The sequence below is a fragment of the Uloborus diversus genome, chromosome 4, assembly GCF_026930045.1.
Source record: "Uloborus diversus isolate 005 chromosome 4, Udiv.v.3.1, whole genome shotgun sequence".
In the NCBI taxonomy this organism is placed as follows: domain Eukaryota; kingdom Metazoa; phylum Arthropoda; class Arachnida; order Araneae; family Uloboridae; genus Uloborus; species Uloborus diversus.
The window spans coordinates 94,913,732-94,927,298 of record NC_072734.1 but is presented as its reverse complement, the minus strand read 5'-3'; positions in this window follow the sequence as shown (position 1 = coordinate 94,927,298).

The following is a 13,567-nucleotide window of genomic DNA, read 5'->3' as shown; positions in this document are numbered from 1 at the left end:
CCGGGAGGTAAAGGCGAGCCCCATTCCATTCCTGAATGTCATCAAGATGGCCTATACTTGACTTGAATTCAGCGAAATTGCCTGTGCACGGTCCCTCAAGGGAGGGGCGATCGCCCTCATCGCGCGTTGTATCCGTTCTTGCTTTCGCTCCTGCAATTCTGTGAGGAACGGGTAGATAGTTTGCAAAAGTATAAGACAAAAGAAATCTTTTGCCAACTTGCAACATTCGGTTGAATCTGCTATAACTAGCTACGTACGTAAACTTAATAGTTGATATAGTTCAGGTTATTTTTTCAGAATTTGGGACTTAAAATCCCCGATACTGTCCTGTCCAGTGGTTGGAAGTAGCGACGCTACAGTAGTGGCTACATTTTTAGTAGTTTGTAGTGTAGCGCATTATTTTTTAAAAATAAGTAAAGTAGCGAGTAGTTTGCTACAAAAAAAAAGAGTAGCTTGTAGCGATTTCTAGAAACTACTTTTAAATAAAGTTTCAAAAAAAAAAAAAAAAAAAAAGACGTGGTTTCAAACAATTTGACTAGTTTAAGTCTTACGCGAGTAAAACTTGCATCAGACTCTTAAGACTCTGAAAAATACGAGTTTACATCAGACATATTTTGACGCCATACGCTCTATCTGTTTGACACCATTAGTTTGTTTGGCATCGAAATGTTCACATTTCCCCAATATTGAAAAGAAAAGAAAGTGACATAATTCAAAATTTGAAAAAAAAAAAAAAAAAACGTTCTAAGTAATGGTTTAAAATCTAAATTAAATGCTCTTTCTTGCCACAAAACTCAAAGTTAGGTTAAACAACTGGTGAGGGATGGTGTAAAAACGATACCATCAATAGTGACATAACATTGAAATTTCAAAACTTAGAAGAACAATTTCAGAACTTTACGCCTGGTATTATTCATTTCGACAGCAAAAACTAACGAATAAACCTAACATTACAAATCTTTTGCGCGATTGTAATATTTGAGACTAAATCGCTCAAAACTGCAGTTTAACTGCTATTGCGTAACGCCGTGATTTTCTCCATTGTTTATTATTATTATTATTATTTATTATTTTTTTTAAAGTTATGTCTCCTTCCTTGCCGGGATGCGGTATGCCACAAAATGATACTTTGAAGCCCCCTCCCTTCCGAAAAGGACCCCCTCCAAAACTAGAAGCTGGATTCGCCTTTGCTCAATCCCGAAGAACTCTGCTCTCTTTGCTTCATCTAATATAGCATTTCAACTTGGATTTGAAAGGCAAGAACCTAAACATTCTTTTTTAATTATTTAAGTTGGCCCACTTGGTGATTGGCCCCGCCGGGGATAGCAGACCTGCCAGAAATAGCTGAAAAGTGACTCATTTTACTCCACCTTACCCTTCTCTTTAAATCATATCCAACTTAGAAGACTTTCTAACACCAGAGACACCTAAATGGATTCATTTAGAATATGTTTTTCCTTTTCATTTTGTGTGCTTTAAGTTTTATTACTATTTTGTCTAGCGTTTTTATTTTTTAAAATCTATTTTACTTAACATTACAACCGTTTTTCTCCTTTTAAATTTATATTTTTACAGTTTTCGATTTTACATTTGTAGATTCTACCTTTTCCTTTTTTACTTGTTACATTTTACTTTTTTTATAGTCTACTTTGTTCCATTTTTATGTATTACTCTCTCTTCATGTGTGCTCACCACCTATGTGCACTCTAGTCAATGAGTTCCTATGTTCAAGTGCTACTGCTAAAAAAAAAAAAAAAAAAAAAAAAAAAACATTATAACCGCATACATTTTACTGCATTGATGTAATTTATTTTTTGATGATTGCTTCACCACGCATTATGGTCTTTTAAAATATCACAATTTATTGCTGTTCTTTTTTTGTTTGATTTTTAATGCGAAAAAAAATCTGAAAAGTTCGGCTGAAATTTATGCAAAATTATAACTTTTAGAATTACGGCGTAACCAATATTCGCTTGTCAGAAACAAATTCAATGGGGTTGTTTCCTTCAGTCAAAAGTACTACTTTTAGTCACTGAAATTGATAGAATGAGCAAAAAAGTAACATGAACCCAGAAAATTCTTTCATTTTCCCAACAGTTATTTTTTACATTAATTAATTAAACTGTCCGATTTTTCAAACAAGGCATGGTCTTGATGACGTCACAAATGATGCTCTTTGGCGCATCTTTTTACCGCGTTTCCACGTTATGATAATCAAGAACAGAATTAAAATTGCGCTCTACGCTTGCTATCAACCATATCGTTGCCAATACACGTGAGTAAAGATGCGAATTAAATATTTTTCTTTGTGAATGGCAACACTGAATGGCATTTCATCATTTGTGATGTCATCGGACAGAAGCGTAAACAATAAAAGCGCACAGATTTAAGTATTTTTTTAAAAATATTAAACTTAAACAAATTATTTAAAAAATGGTCAGATCCTATGTTTTTAAGCATGCTCTTTCGGAAAAAAATACTTTTAAAATTTTGGAAACTACCTCATTATTATTATTATTATTATTATTATTTTTTTTTTTTGTCTTCTTCAAAACTAAAAAGCGTGCATAGTACAGTCACATTCAATCAAAAGGTCACCATGTGGTGTTCTCGTCTTCAGGTCGATTTCTATAGCAATTATACCGCAAATGAGGAGGATTCAGTTTGCAGTTTAAGGTGGAGGTAGTGTTTCCAAAAGTAATTTGTTAAACTAAGCTAATTATTGTTTTCTCAACGTCTTTGATTCACGAAAGCAGAACTTTGTAACCTCTCTTTGTATCAAATTGGCTTAGTTACAACTGGTAGCAGAAGATGATTGCGTATTTTCTAGTTTATCGTTTCTTTAGAAATATCAAATTTTAGAATAAATTGGAATTTTTTTCCCCTTAAAAAGAGTTATTGACCAAACAGGCTTGTTTTCTACATCCCAGTAAATCAGAAATTGTTCGATTCATTTGAAACTTTGGGTTTTAATTTATATATGCAGGGTGTCTCAGTTAACAGTTTCAGAACCGCGACTGTTCAGGACAGTTTCAGAACAGCAAGGTGCATCGTGACGACACGAAATCATACAACGATGCTGGGTCGGAAATGCTTTCCTGAAGCGGTGATGTACACAGAAGTACCATAAAGTAGGAGACCGTAAATGAAAAATATCTTTAATTTTGCATGTAAAAAAGCAAAAGGTACATGGGTGTGTTCGAAGTTTTTCCCACCGACTACAATGCCCACCTCACATCTTCAGCACGTTGATCTCCGAACAGTCTGGAATATTGCCGTCATATCTAAAATTTCTCGGATCAAGAAATCTTTTTCGACCCCCCCCCCCCCCCCCCCCCACTGCTATATGATTTCAAGTCGTTACGATGCACGCTACACCTCTTACGAGTTCTGAAAGTTAACTGAAACACCATGTAGAATTGTATGGTGCGAGTTTCATTATTGATGACGTCAGCGTTAGTCGATCAGTGAATTGGCTATTTGTATATGAGGACTACAGACAATGACAGCGACTCTTTGAAATCAGTGGAAATGCTCAAATATACAAAATGGAAGGAAATATCCAAAGTGGATGTTCGGAAAAGAGGGCTAAATTTCAAAATGTAACCTTCATCAAAATGCGTTTCAGGTATATGTTTTTAATGAAATATACTTGATGGAAACAATCAAATATTGTTGCATAAAATGCTTTTTCCTACACTAATAAGTAAAAACTGATACTATTTTTCCCTCATGAAAACTTAAAAAGAAAAAGTGTGGAGTTTCCTATAGCATCTATAAGACAGTTCAAGTGTTATAATTAAAGTTCGAATTCTATATTTCTCGGATTTACTGGCATTGAAACAATTTTTTGTGTTATGAGTTTTTTTTAAAAATCGAATATTAAATTATTTCAATCAATTTTTCAATGAATATTTTAGCGGTTTTGGCTAGTGTAAATCCTTGTTCTCAGATATCTCCAACGTTCTTACATGATATTTATTTGTTCTTACATTATTAACAGTTGAATAGTTTAAATAGGAGAAACAAAGTGGAAATACGATATTTGTTTACTGTTCACCGAGTGGTAATTGAAAGGTTTGCAGCAAAAAAGAGTTAACTTCCTTTTTTATTGTTGGGAAATCTCCTGGAGTTAACTCTATGTTGCCTCTAGCAAATGAAGCAACTAACTCATTTTAAAGATAACTTGAGAACTATCAACCGGAGATAACTCCTTGTTGAATCAAACGACCGAAAAATGGAGTTAACTCATTGTTGCTGCAACCGAACAATAGGGAAGTTTTCGATTTTTCAATTTTATTTTTATATGATAGAGTAACATGTATGAACATCATAGGTGAAAAAATTTTTGCGATACGATAAGTAGTTTTTTTAAAATTAATTTTTAAAGTTCAAATGTTGTGACGTCAAATGGCACAGGAAGTGACGTCTGCGCTCTTCCTTCGCGGGAGAAGCCGAAAGACGTGCAGTTGGCTTCGAAGACGAAACGTAAGGTTCACCACCTCGCATTTAACTCCTCGCGTTTCTGGAACATTAAACCTCTCATCTTCTCGGAAATATTCGAATACCGTCATTGATGTTACTTGAGGAAGATTATTGGATTGTGCTTTAACGAATCCGGCCTCCATAGTGTGTTCAAAAGGATTATTGAATTTCTAAAAAATAAAAATATCAGCGCGCTCAAAAGGTCCGTAGCGAAAACAAGGGATCTTCGGCGGAAGGCTGCCCATTAGTGCCCTGTGACGTAAGCTCGTGACGTTTCAGAAGAGCGCACTTTTGCGCGTGGATTTTTAAAAATTCATTAAAAATCAATCACGGTGTTTTAAAATTCGGCGATGGTCAATTTTTTAGTTTTGAGGGTCAATTAGCAATGTCCAATAGTCAAAATATGAACATTTAATAGATTGCAACTTCCCTATTCTGTAAATTGCATCTTTCTTCACAATACGACGATATGCACCCTCCATCCTCCAATATTTATTGATGGGTAAGCCACTGATTCAACTAGCTGTCTTGTGTGTAGGAGGCCATAATGTATATCAAGATAGTATATACAGAGTGTCCACCCTAAATGTGGACCAACAGCTGATTCCTAAATCATTAGAGATAAGCGTGCGTATAGTTCCATTTTGAAAAAATCTTTAAATTGCGCAAGGACTCGAAATTTATGAAATTTTTGTCAAAAAATCAAATATTGAAAATGTTACAAAATTTAACTTTTTATACAGTCCCCCAGTCCTAGGAATGATATTTAGTAAAACATTTCGGACACACTAACATTTACAACTAAAAAAAAAATCCACTTTTCTACGACTAAGACCGAGTTATGAAGTTTTGAAAAATCACTATTTTTGAAGATATTATGACGTCAGCTAGGGAGCTCTTAAGGGCACGTATGCGAATTGACAAAGTGTTCTAATAGGTTTAAATTTATTTTGGGCCATGTTTTCGGGGGCAATATTAACGGTTGAAAAGACTTAGCAAGTGCTATATACCAAAGTCTATTTATGGTTAAAAGGGGGAGGGGGTGGTTTAGGAGGGGGGGGTATTGAAGTTGTTTTGTCGTTTTGTTTTAAGAGCCTCTAATTTCCATCTCCCGAATATCATTAAGTGAGTGGACATTTCCAAAAATTGCTATGACGACGGTTGTTTTAAATACTTATTTAGGGAGTATTTTTGTCGCCATAGTTACAAATCATCTGTGGTTTGATTTTATTCATTTTTTTTTCTCAGGGCTTAACTCAAGCAAACGTTATTAAAAAAAAAAAAGGTTTTTTGTGAGTAAAATTACGTTTTTTCAGAAAAAAAACACCTATATACACTCTATAACAAAAAAAGTCGGCGCACCAAGAAGGAGTGATCCGATTGAGACGAAAGTAGTTGAATAGGAAGACAATGCACAGAATAGTAAATGATTATATTCTTAGAACGATTGAATAATTTATGTCAGAGTTACAGTATCAAGTTCAATAAGGTATTGACCCACCTCTAGCCTGGATACAAGCTGAAGCACGGCGTGGCAAACACCGATAAAGCTCCCGAAGGGTGTCCTGAGGTATTTCCGACCAAATTCGCTCCAATTGTCGGACGAGGTTAGCAACATTCCTTGCCAGATGCAATCGCCATCCCATCATATCCCAGAGATGCTCGATAATAGAAAGATCTGGCTGGCTACGGAAGAGTTTAACAAGCATGCAGACAGTTCATAGCAACACGCGCCGTATATTATCCGACATTGTCCTGCTGAAAACCAGCCGAAAAGGAACGGCAACAAGACAGGTCTTAGGATGTCGTCGACGTACCACTGTGCAGTAAGTGTACCTCTAATTACGACCAAAGGGGTTCAGTTATCAAAGGAAATGGCACCCCAGACCATAATGCCTTGTTGAGGGCCAGTGTAGCGTGCAAAAGTGAAACCAGGATCCCCCCCCCCCCCATTGCTCTGGGTGTCTCCAAACAAGTCTTCGATGATCGTCATTACACAGTTGGAAGCGAGTCGCTGAATACTATACGTCCCCAGTCGGCACCATTCCAACCTGATCGAGTCATGCACTACTGTAATCTGGCTCGGCAGTGTATATTCCAGGCCCCACAATGTATGCCCGTAAAAATTTTTAGGTCCAGAGATTTTCTCTTCAAAATTTTGATCTGTAGGTGTTCTAATGTGAGAATATCTTGGGTAGACATGTTGAATCCTGCGCGAAATAATTTTACAGGCCATCAAAGATAGCGGCCATTTTGGTTCACTTGCTCATTACGTATTTCGCAAAGTGCGTACCTATAAATTTAACTTTAGTTTTAAAATGAGATTTTTGGGGTTTAGAAAGTCAATTAATGTAATAGTTACGTCATAAAAGCCGCTCTGGCTATTTCCACAATTTTTGCGTGAAATATCTTCGACGTTTTCCGTTTACCATTCTAGTTACTAAAAAGTGTACAAAAATTCATAACCCTTAATGAAGCCAAACGATTTTAAAGTGTAAAATCTTTTGTGTAAATCAATATTTTTCAAGGTCACCAGCGCAGCCAGTAATACCTTCTGGAGGGGATTTTTTGGTAAAAAAATACCTTCTGAAGGGGGGTTTTTGATGAAAAAACCTTTTGAATGGGTTTTTTCAATAAAAAAAATACTTTCTGAAGGGGATTTTTTGATCAAAAATAAATTATAAAGGGGATTTTTTGATCAGAAATACCTTATGAAGGGGGATGTTGATCAAAACAACCCTTTCATATACGTAAGCTACTGTATTAAAATGTGCATTCATGTTAAAACCAGTGGCTATAGAGGTTTTTTTCTCCCGCCCCCCTTCGCTCCACCACTGTTCAAAATTATTTATCCTCTGCTATCACAGTAATTGTTTTTAAGTACAAATATTCCACAGTTCCAAAAACTTTTTGTTTCTTGTTTTTCTGTGACAATAACTATTTAAGCAAAGGTTGATATTTCTAAACTGAGTTCAGAAAGTTTTAGTGGGCAATTGAGGACACCTTGAAAACAGTTTTGGCAAACGAATATGTAGTTTGTCGAAAGGAATCAAGAGAAAAATAATGTTCTCCGACAAAAACGAGTTCGTGAAGCTGCTGAAATACACAAAGACGCAATATTGAAAAACGCTGCAAGAAAATATAGTGTGTCATTGCAGCAACTAGTGCTACAGGAAATACACGCCAGGAGAAACGCTAAAAAAATGGTAGAAAAAAATGCACAGACTGCTACGATTTTATATGCACATTCAAACTGTATAAGTTCTTATATTCGAAAGTATGAGCGAGAAACCAATTCGCAACATCTATCCTCAAAATTTGAACTGTTTAAAAAGGCGAATTATTAAAGCCTCTTTTAAATTCTGGGCATGGATTTATTCTTTCAGAAATAAAGGAATTGATGCTCAATGCTCAATGTAGATGAAAATGCATTGGTTTATATTAATGAAATAAAACTATTTCTCGTAACAACGTATAATAAAAGCGTTCTTTATGGCTTCCGAAAGAAATAATGAACCTTTGTTGGTTTTTTCTAGACATTTATCTCCAAAAGTACTTGCTGCTGCTTTTAGCTTACAAGAAGCAGTGAAGACTGCAGAAAATCATTGAGAATCTTGAGAAAATCATTATAAGATGTTAATTTTAGACTACAAGAGAAGTTCTGCTAAGCGAGTAAATATGGTTCAGGATGCTCTTGGCTCAAAGGATGAGGAAAAAGTCAAATAATGATTTAATCGCTACGCACAAATATTGAAAGCTTGAAAACAGAGATTGAGTTTTTGTTAAGGGATGTAGTGACAAATCGGAACTGTACAGGCATTGGAAAGTGTTTCGTTCACTGATATCACTTGTAAAACTCTTGATTATTGCGGATCACGAAAAAAATTACAAATTATACGTTCAGACTGTTGAATTACTGTTTCCAGTCTTTCGTATATTTTATTGCATCATTTATCTACTATATGCAACATGGTACTTAGAGAGGATAAGGGTGCTAAAAAATGAGTGTCCCTACCTGTAGGAAAAATTCATTCAAGGTAAATTTGTTGTTAAAAGATAGATTGGTAATTTCAATGCTTTGAAACCAGAGATGAAGTTGGAAGAAACGATTCAACGGTCACAGAAAAGTGCCGGAGAAATTGCAGGCCAGACGAGAAAAAGTATGTTGTCGAGTGGCATTTAGAGTATCATGAAATTTTAATGATATGCAATGTTTCGCGGTCTTACTAATTCTCACTTAATAGATCACTGTGAGAGTGTCCCGCATCGTTGTTTTTATAGGCAATCGTAGCTAGTGTTTTGATAAAAATGTCAAAAGGCTTTTTGATTTTATCTATCAACATATAAATCCCGATGAGATTTCTGAAACAGGGCAACTTTACAGCTTTCTCACTAAACAACTTGTGAATGGTAGTGTCAAGATTTGCCTTCTCAGCATCATGAATATCATGAATTATTGATTAGAACAGTACCGCCAGTTTAGGCTGCATATATTTTAATTCAAAAACTGTCTGATTTACTTTCGAAATTCAACCTACCATGCTTTGAGCACACAGTTCTTCATAAAATATCACTTCTAAGCTAATGGGAAAGAATCAACTTTAACGAGGGTGCAGAGACATGGAAATAGCGAAAGAAAGGGGAGAATGCATTAAAAATATTTTAGTTCACGACTTGTTTCCAACGAACAGATAATGTGATAGTCAGGGGCGTGCACAGAAATTTTGGGGCCCGTCACAAATGACTTTTCCGGGCCCCCTTCCATAGTGTTTACCCATATATTTCACCCCTAGTTTTAAAAATATTGGGCCCACTTCAGGCTCAGGCCCGGACCAACAGGTTTCTCTTCTCCTTCCCCTTTGCACGCCCCTGGTAATGGTGATTCACCTACCAAGCTAGATTACAGAAATATCTGTTGCCAAAACATTTTTAATTTAGCAAAGTATCCTCCAATAAAAACTGCACTCTTTATATATTTCATGTCACGTAAAGAAAACCATAAAGAAAACTTTTGGCGAAGTTATCAGCAATGTTCTGCACGGATTCATTTCTGTATGCCCTTTTCATGAACTTCATGTTGTGTTCGATAGTTATTTGCAGCATTTTGTGAAATAATCTGAAAGGATGAGAAGAGAACCAGCTAAGGACAAAACAAACCTTGCTGCAATTGACAGAAAAACACTAGTACCTATGCAGTTAGAAAATTTCTGGTCTTCAGTATCAAATAAGGAAAATTTACAGTAACTAGCAGCAAGGAAATAGAAGAAATGTCCAAAAATGCTACATTTTCAGTAAGTACTGGCGGTTTAACAGTTAATGAAGAAGCAATCTGCAATACTTTTCATAGGAGATTTGAGACAGATCATTGAAGAGCTTAATTAGAAGAACTCATTATAAAATGCAGATCTACGAATTTTTCCACACATAGACTGGGCTAATAAAAATGGTTCAAAAAGCGGTTGCGGCATCAAATGATACAGACGTCCGTCGTAGTGCAATAACATGCAATGCAAAAACAGGTCGTAACCTTTTTTAAAAGTAACTACTCTTGTATTTTTCGTTTATTGTGCTGTTGAAGAAACATGTACGTGATAAACACGAGTTTAAAATGAGCATTTTGGATTATTTATTAATTTTTGTACACTTTTTGGTAACTAGAATATTCAACAACAAATGTCAGAGATATCTCCACGTAAAATTGTGGAAACCGCTGGAGCGGCTTTTATGACATAATTAATACATTAATTGACTTCCTAGACTCCAAAAACTGCAGTTCAAAATTAAAAATAAAGTTGTAGGTACGCCCGTTGCGAAAAACGTAATGTGCAAGTGAACCAAAATGGCCGCTTTCTTTGATGGCCTGTAAAATTATTTCGCGCAGGATTCAACATGTCTACCCAAGATATTCTCGCATTAGAACACCTACAGATCAAGATTCTAAAGAGAAATTCTCTGGACCTAAAAATTTTTACGGGACTACATTGTGGGGCCAGAACTATGTATAGGCGTCAGTGGCAGGTGGCGTAACGGTCGGCGCGAGCGTAGATTTCGCTGTCCCAACCGTCTGTAAATGGTCATAATGCACACTGGTGTTTGAGTTGAATGTTTGATGGTTCATAGAGATGAAGAAAGCGCTGTGACAGCTGATCGGACACTCACTCTGTCATCACGATCTCTTGTGATCGTGGGTCGACCCTAGGTCGACCGCCACCATCCTGACGCTGAACTCTGTTATTTTCCACCCATCTTCGAATCGCCGCATCGCTTCGATTCAAATGACGAGCTATTCTCCGATTTGACCAACCGGCCTCTTTCAATCCAATGATACGACCTCTTTTAAACTCTGACAGTTGCTCGTAATGAGTACGAACTATGCGGCAAGGCATTTTTAAGTTGTTGAAAGGTAATATGACTCGCAATCAAACCGAAAGATTTAACAACTGTTGAACAACTGCTCTTAATATACATCTGCTGAATGCGCAGTTTCGTTGCACTGGAGATCAAACTATTTATTCATTGGACACCAAATTTTAATCATTTGCATATCTGGTCAAAACTTTCATGAACACAAAATTTCAAAGCAATCGATTGATTGTTTCTTGGTGCGTCGATTTTTTTTTGTTATAGAGTGTACATTAATACGCCCAAAAGCGCTCACAGTAGTAGTTTTGCCTGGGAACATTCTTTTAAATACAGTAATAAAGAGCCGATTCTCTAGTGCAAGATTTTGCCATCTAGGTGCACCACGAAACATTGAAAGTTTTCATTATTTAAGTACCCAATTATTGGCGACATTATTGCAAACCTTTGGCGGCGTCCTAGTAGAGGTTTTATAGTTCCCCTAGGAGACGTTTTTCTTCTTCTTTCTTCTTCTTTTTTTTTTTTTTTTTTGTAAATTACTAAAACTTTTTTCTCCATTTTCTGATTGGGGCGTTTTGGTGAAGGGCGCACGGCGCACCGGGACACGTCCCGGTGTCCCGGTGGGCCAGGCCACCACTGTGCTACTTTATGATGCGGATTTTTTTTTTTTTTTTTTTTTTCATTGTTGAATAATAAAGTTAAAGTTTAAATTCATTGAGATGATAAAGTTAATCACACTATTTAGTTAGATTTTTAGTTGATATTTTTAATCCTTTGGTGAAATAATGAAATGTGCGTAGTAATAAAGTCACTTGCCGAACTATAAAGTCAATGTAGAATGTGGTAAAGTAATGGTAAATTATTTTACCGCGTAAATAAGAAAGTAATGGTAATAATTTGGTAAATTAATGAAATGAGTGTAGTAATAATGTTACTTGTGAAATTATAAAGTTAATGCAGAATGTGAATTCCCAAACTACTTTTTGTGTAGCGTAGCAGTTCCTAAACTGTGGGTAGCGACCCCAAAGTGGATCACAGAGCGAATTGTTGGGTCCTATACAATATATGAGATAAATTCTAGGTACTATTTTTTTTCTATTAAGGGGGTCCGGGACACATTTTGAAAAATTTTTTATTATGTACTTTAGAGTTTTGAAGTTTTCTGAACTGATTCATCATTTATTTAATAAGCAAAATCATAACATAAATATGAAAAAAAATTATTTTTTTATTTAAATTTAATTAGTTTTTTTCAAAAAAATGGGGTTGCTTTAAATTGCTATAACTCAAAATATTGTTGGTCAATTTTCAATTTTTTTTCAAAAAAGTATGCACAAATATCTAAGCTTTAATTTTTATTCGGCGATTTTAAAAATATTGATTCAATAAAAAATAAAAAATATTTGAAGAAAAATTTCGAAAAATTCAAAGATACTTTTTCTTAAAAAAATCATAATTTTTGCAGTAAACGTTTTTTTCAAATTCGCCGAATAAAAATTAAAGTAAATTGCTTGAAAAAGATATGCTCCAAGTTTCATTACTTTATCTCTATTGGTTCTTGACTTATAAGAGTTTGAATGCAAGAAATCGGGAAAAAATTGCATCATGGAGAAAAACGCGTTTAAAGTTTTAAAGTTATGTACACATTCGTTAGATGCATGCAACAAAAATAACTATAACTTTCGTTCTATTTAAGGTAGAAACAAGATTCAAACGTCCTCTTAAGCAGAAAAAAACGGAGCAATTTTTCAAATTATAAAAAAAAATTGAAAAATTTGAGGATTTTTGTGTCCCGGACCCCCTTAACTCAATTACGCAATCATAACAATGACTAACTTGAACTCTTGAAGATGCTACACATCCAGCAGCGTTAAACGTTACAACTAGGTTTAATTTCTAATGAAGTAAAAACAAGAAAAACCACTTATTTAAAAACCTGATTTTCTCACAATAATTTTTATAAGGCAAGGGCAATGTCGTTCATTTTAATGATCCGGTCATTAAACTCGTTCACTTGAACGACTTCGTTCATTTAAAAAAGTTATTTAAAAGTCTTTAAAAAATCAATAAAAATATTAATAAAAATAAATTGCTCAACATCATAAATTTATTGACTTATAAGTAACTAAAAGCCTCGGAAAGTAGGCTACAAAAAAATGTAACTTAATTTATTAACTTAGTGGCGTAAACAAAATGGCGACAAAAAACTGGAGAGCAAGTGAAATCGAACTCTTAATAATAATGTAGGGAAGAAAAACGAAACTGAAATTACTTGTGTAGTATAACTTAAAGACTACTAATTAGTTAAAATGAACGAAAGAACGAACTGAAGCAAATATTACTTCCTGTGCAATGTTTAGAATCATTTGGCCGTTCAAAAGCATGACCGTTAATTTTTTAGGAGATCGTAATGTGCCGTTCATTTTAAGGAGTCGTTCTGTCGACCCTTTTGTTCGTGAATGACACATCCCTATTTTTATGCACTTGTGACAAATCTACAAATATTACATCTATGTTTAACAAAAAAGCAATATATTTTTGGTAATATATTTTTTTTTTTTACTGTCTGGAGTTTATATTTAATATCGCGAAAAAATTTCGATCAGGGAAATGAGCCATGATTGGAATAAATTTAAATGCTGGCAGTGAGGAAAGTTGATTCGATTAGTAGTGGGTGTACTCAGGGGGTGCCCGCCCCTAAAAGCAAAGGCGCACCCAGGGC